Below are 9,805 nucleotides of genomic sequence, written 5' to 3'. Positions count from 1 at the left end.
CGGATATGGATAAAAGAAAATAAATTTTAACATTGATAATGGAGAAAAAGTTTTCTCTAAGTCAACATTCTCTCCCTGCCGGGAGTAGAGTTTTAAATGTCTCGACCTTTCCATCAGCTCATCTCTTCTTCTTATAGTCCACTTGCACCCCATGAGCCTAAAGTCTAATGGCGCATCTATAAGTTCTCAAACAAATTTAGAGTAGTTAGACTCAATTTCCTGGTACATGGTTGCGAGCCAAAGATCCCTTTCAGACATACCCATTGTAACACCCCAAGTTGCTAATAAGGTTTAGGACCTTGATTAGTGTGCCTGGAGGGCAATAAGTGAATTAACATGATAATATATGTGAATTTGAATGAATATGTGATTAGAATGCATGTTTAGGTGGTATAAATATGCATGTGGGCCCCGTTTGTATGTTAGGGGTAAATATGTAATTTTAGCCCGCTGAGGGCATAAATGTGATAATTGTATTATGTGATTTGTACCACGTGATTGTGGTGATATTAATGTGATGCACGTGCCGAGATGGTCCTAGGGAGCTAGTTAACTTAAAAGTCACAATGGGATTTTATACATGGCTCGGGAGGAGCCTAGGGGTACTTTGGGAATTTCTTAAGTTGAGTTGAGAATTAGGGGTTAATGGTTATTGGTGATAGAGTAACTTGAGTAACCATTAGTAACTGCTGAGAGTAACAAGTTGTGATGGGAAAATGGTAGAATAGTAACAGAGATGAAATGACAAAAGTGTCCTTGAGGTTTAGTTAGGAAAGAATTTTTATGGAAGGGTAGAATGGTCATTTGGCTAAGGGTAGATAAGTTTCAGCTGAAGGAAAGATGGTTCACGTTCAACACTTTAATATTTTGGTTTATGCTGAAATTGAAGAAAAGGCTAGAAAGAAAGGGAAGCAAGAAGGAAGGCTGAAACATGAGACCTAGGAGGAAATTCAAGAGGGATTGGAGACAACCAAGGTCAAATTCAAGAGGAAAGGATTATGCTCTACTTTTTCTTGAGCTTAAGGTTGATTTTTAGAGATTAAGTGTGGAAATTTAAAGATAGGATGGCTGGTTTTATTTGAAAATTCAGTTTGGATAATCAAAAGGAAGGTGGCTTGAAGCTAGGATTGAGGAGAATTCAAGCTAAGTTTTTGACTAACGTAAGAGTTTTAACATGTTTAAATTTTCGTACCTGATGTGGTTTAAGATTTTAGAGGCATGGTGTATAGTTTTCAAGCTCTGGGTTATGTTCTAGAAGCCATGATTTAAGCTTCTGAAATTTGGAACCCAAGGGTGGATTTTGGGTGTGATTGTATGTTTGAGTTTGTTGTTGGTGTTTATAGGTTGTATAATGGTTCATTTGGGGTTTTAAATTGGTTTTGGGGTTTAGGTATGTGTTTGGGTTATGTTGGAGGTGTTTTGGCTCGGGAAAAACGCAAGGGAAACCCAGATCTCTGGGTTCGCGAAGGGGCGTCGCGGCCCTGTTCTTTGGTACCGCGGCGCGAGGCTGCTTCTGAGCTGGGGGATACTTTCTGACTTTCTGGGCGCCGCGGCCCTCAAGGGCAGCGCTGCGGCGCTAGGCTATTTTCAGAACAAGGAATTTTTCATTTTTGGGCTTTCGCTCCGGGGGCTCGGGGGATGTTTCCGATGCATTGTTTTAGGAATTTGGGGATTCCAAGAGTGTGGGATTGGTCCCGGGAAGTAGTTTTGGATTGGTTAGTATTAAAGGATGTTTTATATGTGTTGTGACTAGGTCTTCGGAGAGGCTCGCGATATAGGACCGTGCTCGTGACTTTGTGCATTGTGAAGCTCGGGATACAGGTAAGAAAACTTTAGCACCCGTAGAGCAGGGCATGGGCCCATAGTTTTGTTTTAGGTCATGTCCCTAGATTGTTTTATTATTAGGATGTATCCTTGATTGAATTATTATATGTTCGTATGTTGTTTGAGAAGGCTACATGTGGTTATAGTAGAATGAACGGCAAAGGAGCCGGGAACGGCAAGGAGCCGAGAACGGCGAAGGCCAAGAACGGCAGTGGGGCCGGGAATATCACTTAGGACGTGGAGTGCTTATGGTTAGGGTGAGATCTCAATGGATACATGGGATATCCTTACAGTGTGGATCGAGAACCCAGGCTTCGGTAACGCTTCTGGGACAGCATGGCCGTATATGTGCTTAAATCTTATAGACTATTTGTTTATCTGTGGATTATCTGACATAATGGTTATATGTTATGCGTATGTTATGTGCTATGTGGGTTTTCTTGCTGGGCTTCAGCTCACGGGTGCTTTGTGTTGCAGGTAAAGGCAAGGAGAAAGTCAACCAGCCATGAGTACGGAGAGCGTGGGGGCGGCGCGTACATGTTTGGCCTGCTCGACTGCTTTGATAATTAGTCATCTGAAAACCTATTTTGAATTTTAAATATTTTACAAACCTCGTTTTGGGATTCCGAATGTTAAACTCTTGGAACTTTTAATGGAATAGATTACTTTCAAAGATTATAGCCTTGACTTTTTGCTTAATCACACATTTGTTCTAAAAACCTCGCTCAGCGAGTTAATTGCACATTTTAAACTCACTTAGTAATGGCTATAAGGTAGTAGGGCGTTACAACTTGGTATCAGAGCGAGCCAAGGTTTATTGGTTCTGGAGATTGATCGAACATGTAGCTTCCATTGAAAAGATCGACTTAGGCTTGATTGGTATGGTTGATTAATATGATTGAATATGTGTTTGAATGCCTTATTTGCCTACTTAGTTTATAAAGAGCATGATGAGTGAAATAACATATGCATGATGTCAGGGCAAGGCCCGTTGTGTGCTTTATGCTATCTGCATGTTATTTGGATTGTTGATCTTGGTTTGTTATTGTGATTGAGAGGTGGAATTGGATCTTGTTTTCATGCCTGATGAGCGGTGTCACTTATTGCAAGCATATAGTTGTATTGCCTCGACAATCATCTAGACTCCGCAGCAGTCGGGCCGAGGATGACAATCAGGGTTAGGACCCTCCACCTGCCCCACAGAACTGGCAATAGATATTAGCCAAAATGGAGGCTAGATTGCAGAGAACAGAGGAAGAACTTCGTCAGATGAGGAAACATGCCCCTTCAAAGGTTAGAGGGTTACCAATTCAGCAGAATGTGGTGCCAGTGCCGGTTCAGCCTGTGATTGAGAACAGGTGGGAACCCTTGTATGAAAGATTCAGAAAGCAACAACCTCCTACCTTTGAGGGTGGATCGGACCTACTGTGGACAGATCAGTGGATGAATATGATTTCCTTGATCTTAGACTTTATGAGGGTCGAAGGAAATGAAAGGGTAGCTTGTGCTAGCTACATGCTTAGGGAGGATGCCCGCATCTGGTGGGATGTACTGAGTCAGCAGAGGAATGTTACAGTTATGACCTAGGAAGAATTTAAGAGTATCTTTAATGAGAAATACTACAGCGTAGCAGTTCAAGCTGCGAAGGTTGATGAGTTTATCAACCTGACTCAGAATAGGTTATCAGTTACTGAGTATGCCCTGAGATTTGACAGACTGGCGAAGTTTGCGCCAGACTTAGTGCCGACAGATGCGGCCAGGAAAGATAGATTCATATGAGGGTTGAATGTGATGATCGCCCATGATGTGAATATTACGTTGATTCCAGAGACTACTACTTATGCTCAAGTAGTGGATAAGGCCCTTACTGCAGAGAGGGCTGAGGATCAGATATGGAAGCACAGCGCTGTTCGGCGTGATGCCAGGAGGACGGTGCCTCCTTTTGTTGGGTCTAGTCGGGGCAGTGGCCCCAGTGAGCCGAAAAGAAGGGTTCTATATTCATTTTCTCCTCCTAGTTCTAATAGGAGGGTACGAGGTTTTATTGGTGGTCGTTAGGGCGGAGGTGACAACTGGAGGAGTTTTCCAGTGTGTCCTCGGTGCAGGCGACGACATCAGGGTGAGTGCAGATTAGAGCATGTTTTATCTGTGGGAGTGCCAACCATCTGAAGAAGGACTTCCCATAAGCTAAGAAAGAAGAGCCAAAGCAGGGAGACAGTCTCGCTCCTGCCAGGGTATTCACATTGACTTAGACTGAGGCGGAGGCTAGTCCCTCAGTTGTGACAGGTCAGATCTCAAGCGCTGGTTCCTTGTATACTGCATTGATTGATTCAGGGGCTACCCACTCATTTGTATCTACTAGGGTGATAGACCAGCTTTGTAGACCTAGTATTGTGTATGCTAGGGGTTTTCAGACTTTGTTGCCAATAGGGGAACTGGTAGTCTCTAGGAGGTGGGTTAGAGCATTACCAGTAGAGATAGATGGTAGATAATTGTTTGTTGATCTAGTTGAATTAGACATGGATGACTTTGATATGATATTAGGGATGGATTGGTTAACGAGGTATGGAGCAACGATTGATTGCAAGCGGAGGATGGTGATTTTTGAACCAGAAGGCGAGGTACCTTTTGTGTTTGTGGGGACAGTGAATGGACCGCGAGTGCCTATGATCTCAGTACTTAAGGCTAGTGACCTGATGCAGGAAGGTTGCACAGGATTCCTAGCGAGTGTTGTAGATACCTCTAAGGTGGTGACAGTGGGACCGAATGAAACCAGATTGGTATGTGAGTTTCCTGACTTATTTCCGGCGGACTTGCCGGGGTTGCCGCCACAGCGAGAGATTGAGTTCTTCATATAGTTAGCACCGGGGGTGGAGCCAGTTTCCAGGGCACCCTATAGAATGGCTCCGACAGAGTTAAAAGAGTTGAAGATTCAGTTACAGGAGCTAATTGATTTGGGGTTCATTAGACCGAGTTTCTCACCATGGGGAGCTCCAGTACTATTTGTTAAGAAGAAGGATGGGTCACTTAGGATGTGCATTGATTACAGGTAGTTGAATAAGCTGACCATTAAGAATAAGTATCCACTGCCTAGGATTGATGATTTATTTGATCAGCTACATGGGAGTACGGTGTTTTCTAAGATTGATCTCCGGTCAGGCTATCATCAGTTGAGGATTAAGGAGGAGGACATACCAAAGACTTCTTTTCGGACAAGGTACGGGCATTATGAATTTCTGGTTATGTCCTTTGGATTAACCAATGCCCCAGTAGCTTTCATGGATATGATGATTAGAATTTTCAAGGACTACCTGGATAAGTTTGTGATTGTGTTTATCGATGATATACTGGTATACTCCCAGTCAGAGACAGAGCATGAGCATCATCTGCGCTTGGTATTGCAGCGATTGAGGGAGCATAAGTTATATGCTAAGTTTAGCAAGTGCGAGTTCTGGTTACCGCAAGTTACATTTCTAGGGCATATCGTTAGTAAGGAGGGGATACTGGTTGACCCGAGTAAGATAGAGGCGGTGAGGGATTGGCCTAGACCGAGCAGTGTTCCTGAAGTCAGAAGTTTTCTTGGATTGGCGGGGTACTACCGAAGATTTGTGGAGGGGTTCTCCAGAATTGCTACTCCATTGACAGAGTTGACAAGAAAGAAGACCAAGTATGTGTGGACAAATCGGTGTGAGAACAGTTTCAAGGAGTTGAAATGACAGTTGATTACTGCACCAGTGTTGAGCCTGCCAATAGACAATGAGAAGTTTGTGGTTTACTGTGACGCTTCTAGACAGGGTTTGGGATGTGTGCCGACGCAAGCTGGGAAGGTAATAGTTTATGCATCAAGGCAGTTAAAAGAGTATGAACAGAGATATCCTGCGCATGATCTGGAGTTGGCTGCAATGGTATTCGCACTTAAGGTTTGGATACATTACCTGTATGGCGAAAGGTGCGAGATATATACAGATCACAAGAGTTTAAAGTATTTCTTTACTCAGAAATATTTGAATATGCGCCAAAGGCAGTGGCTAGAGTTGGTAAAGGATTATGATTGTGAAATCCTATATCATCCTGGGAAGGCTAATGTGGTGGCTGATGCATTGAGCCGGAAGGGCCCAGGACAGTTGTTTAGTTCGAGGCAGGTATCAGACAAACTAGCTGAGGAGATGGCAAGAGCAGGTATAGAGTTAGTGGTTGGTAGGTTAGCCAACATTACTCTTCAGTCCACGCTCCTTGAAAGGATTAAGGAAGCATAGGGAAGGGATCCCCAATTAGTTGAATGTAGAGAGAATGTCCTAGCTGGAACAATTAGGGACTTCTCTATCTCAGAGATGGGCTTATTGAAGTACAAGGGACAGATTTGTGTTCCGATTGATCCAGATATTCGGCGAAAGATTCTGGATGAGTCTCATACCACTCCCTACTCTTTACACCCAGGTACTACGAAGATGTACCAAGACTTGAAAGTTTTGTACTGGTGGTTAGGCATGAAGAGGGATGTGGTGGACTATGTGGCTTGGTGCTTCACTTGTCAGCAGATCAAGGCTGAACATCAGAGGCCAGCAGGGTTATTGCAGCCTCTAGGGATTCCCGAGTGGAAATGGGAGGATATCACCATGGACTTTGTGGTTGGATTGCCGAAGACCGTGGGTCAGCATGATTCGGTGTTGGTGATTGTAGACAGGTATACTAAGTCCGCCCACTTTTTACCTGCGAGAACAACTTATACTGTGGAGCAATATGCTGAGCTTTAAGTGAAGGAAATTGTTCGACTTCAGGGGGTTCCGAGGTCGATAGTATCCGACAGGGACCCCACCTTCACCTCCAAGTTTTGGGAGAGCCTGCAGATGGCAATGGGCACACAGCTACGGTTCAGTACCGCTTATCATCCTCAGACAAATGGACAGTCTGAGAGGACGATTCAGATATTGGAGGATATGTTACGAGCCTGTGTGTTGGACTTTGGGGGATCTTGGAGTAAGTGTCTCCCATTGATTGAGTTCTCGTACAATAATAGCTATCAGGCACTACAAGAAAAAACAGTATTCATAACACTTAAAAACTGCTAACCGGGACTATTGATAACACTTCTGAAAATTCTAACACAGCCCCTGTTCTTAAAAGTCCAGTGTTTTCTATAACAGTATTTGAATGTTATGTTCGGTGTTATCTTAAACTATTCAATAACACATTTTTAGGTGCTATAATATTCAAATAATAACATTTAGATAGAGTTTTTGGTTATAAATTTGAAGTTTAATCTTATACTATTTTCATAACACTTTTCAACTGTTACATTTGATTATTTTGATAACATTTTTAGTTTGTTACATTATATAAACCATAACGATTTTTTACGCTTATAATATGTTTTTAAATCATAATATATAGTAATAAAATTTTAAATTTTATTTTGATAAGTATACTTATATGGTTTTTTTTTTAATTAAAAGATTTTCATTATTGTATTTTGATAAAAAAAAATTCAAAATTAATCATAAAATGTAATTCTCAATAGATTGATAAACCATAAGTATTACATTAAACAATAACTAATTCAAACCATGAATGTGTCTACTTCATGAGATCTTAGTTCTAACTTAAGTTTGAAAGCATAACATAATAAAGTTTGATAATCTTGAACAATTTTTACTTCAAAAATGAAAAATAGAAACATTACAAGATACACAAAAGTAAACGAAACTTGCTCCATCCTTCAATTCATCATCCTTTGTGCACTTGTCTTTGTTGTGAGTCCATTTGCTTAGCTATAACAAAATATAAATAATTAATGCTTCAACTTAAAGTTATAGTAAACTAAAAGAATACATAAAGAAAGTTAATTACCTAATTATAACTTTATCAGCTGGCCATGCAATTATACTACCTATTGCATCTTCTATAGTAGACATAAATGTTGAAGGCCTCCACAGAAATGCATCATTATTTCTCACAAGATCTATCCCCACTTTCATAGCACTAGGCCCAAGAGGAACATGGTGAACCTCATCCTTTGGGTCACTTGAAATAAAATAACCTTCCGCAACAATTTCTCCAGATTCAATCCAATCTAATATTTTGCATTTGGAGCCATTGATTTTAATGCAGATATTAGTGAAATAGCAACTATAATTGATACTACAACTCAAACTAATCCATACCTCTATAGGTGTTTGGCTAGAGTCAGAAAGTTTTAATGACAAACGTATGCCCCCAATCCCATCATAATAGAGAGGTACCTGCCAAGAAAGAGATGACGTTAACCATACAATCTACAAAACAAAAATTATTGGTGCTCACAAAATCATAAGTAAATTCACGACATAAAAAAATAAGCCTATAAACAGAACCAATACAGGGGAATATTTATCCCCAAGAGATTAAAATGGCCATGGCACTCACATGGCTTCAACAATAGTTGGGTATTTTTAGTTAATAAAATATTAAATAGTGCTTAATAAATACCTAAACTATGGCCACTATAAAGAAAAAATAAACATCATTCACACAAACCAAAAGAAACACAACTAATTGGGCTTCACTCAAAGACACATAGATATTGAATAAAACATTTCACAAATCCAAATTTTTAGACAATCAACCCCAACTCTAATTTAATTTTTTTAATAATTGTCTACTGTATTGCATTATTATTATTATTTGAAAAACAGAGAAGAAGATAAGACAATGTTAGCAGGATATACATATGTATGTATACGTTTTAGTATTGTTATTATTATTTGAAAGTCTTTTTTTAGTGTGTACAAATTATATTTAAAAAGAAAGTCACCGCCCCTGTAAATGTGCACAGCAAGCAGGAAAATCAGAAAATAAAAAAAACATAAATATATATTATTACATATATGGTGTATTCATATATCCACTTGATATCTATTTGATAATTTTGTGTAGTGATGAATGTTGATAATGCTATAGTTTGTGCTAATATAACTAGTTTTACTCAGGGTTGTACTGCAACAGTGCTTCTGGTATGGACTGATGGTGCTGAAAATTTCTTTGCACAATGTGCAAATGTGGGGGACTCAGCATGTGTTATGAAGTACGTATCATGTTATTTTTGTCTTCCTTAAATATATCTCTGTAAAATTATAATATCATGAACCAACCCAACCAGCAATGAAATTCAAATAAATCACAAACTCAGGCAGAATAAACTTAAGCAATTGATGAAACACATTAACGCACACATGACCATGACAATGAACTTATGATGTTTTAATACAGTTAAGTAACTACTTTCACGTATCATGTTATTTTTTTATTCCTTAAATATATCTCTGTAAAATTATTATTGTTTAATACTTATTAGATGTGGTCCAAATATAATTATAGAAGTACCTGCATTGTAATTTATACCAGCAGCATGATAATTTATACTGAATATGTTTAATTGTAGCAGTGCCAATGGGAAACCGATTAAGATGACTGAGGACCATAGAGTAGTTAGTCATACTGAAAGACTGAGAATGGAAGAAAGAGGAGAGCCACTGAGAGATGGGGAAACACGATTATGCGGTACTTAAACTTCATTTTTTTGTTTTTGGACTACCATAATCTTAAATAAAAAAGTAGTCAATTTTTGCCTCTTCTTCAGGCTTGAATCTTGCTCGGATGCTTGGAGACAAGTTTCTTAAAGAGCAAGATGCTCGGTTCACTTCAGAACCATTTTATATATTGGTTCTAGTCTTTGTACTATTAGAAGGGATAATGGTTTTTGTACACAGTTATAGACAGACAGTTTCCTTCGTGTTTATGTTTCTGGATCATAATTTTGATTCTATTTTCTAATATAAATTTCTAATTCTATTGTGACTATCAGTTTTTCTCTTTCTTTCCTTTGTGCCTAAATATAGTGAGGCTTGGACTCTACTTTGACTCTCAGATTATTCTCTTCTATGGATGAATATTCTGCTGAACTATAAAGGTGTGATTTAGTTTGGTTTTAGTATTTTAGGAGATGACT

General features: G+C 39.5%; 1 long non-coding RNA gene across 2 annotated transcripts; it reads left to right on the top strand.

The window, feature by feature from the left end:
- Nucleotides 1–8,766: 8,766 nt before the first annotated feature.
- Nucleotides 8,767–9,494, top strand: LOC133821475 (uncharacterized). Of its 2 annotated transcripts, none has more exons than XR_009887606.1 (3): nt 8,767–8,881; nt 9,242–9,357; nt 9,437–9,494. It is a non-coding gene; the product is annotated as an uncharacterized LOC133821475 (long non-coding RNA). The 2 variants fall into 2 exon arrangements; XR_009887607.1 differs by having other exon boundaries at nt 9,239–9,357.
- The last annotated feature ends 311 nt before the right edge of the window (nt 9,495–9,805 follow it).

Source organism: Humulus lupulus, chromosome 3 (genome assembly GCF_963169125.1).
Source record: "Humulus lupulus chromosome 3, drHumLupu1.1, whole genome shotgun sequence".
NCBI classification, from domain to species: Eukaryota; Viridiplantae; Streptophyta; class Magnoliopsida; order Rosales; family Cannabaceae; genus Humulus; species Humulus lupulus.
The sequence above is the reverse complement of the archived record's forward strand: the minus strand, read 5'-3'. Positions and strand labels throughout refer to the sequence as shown.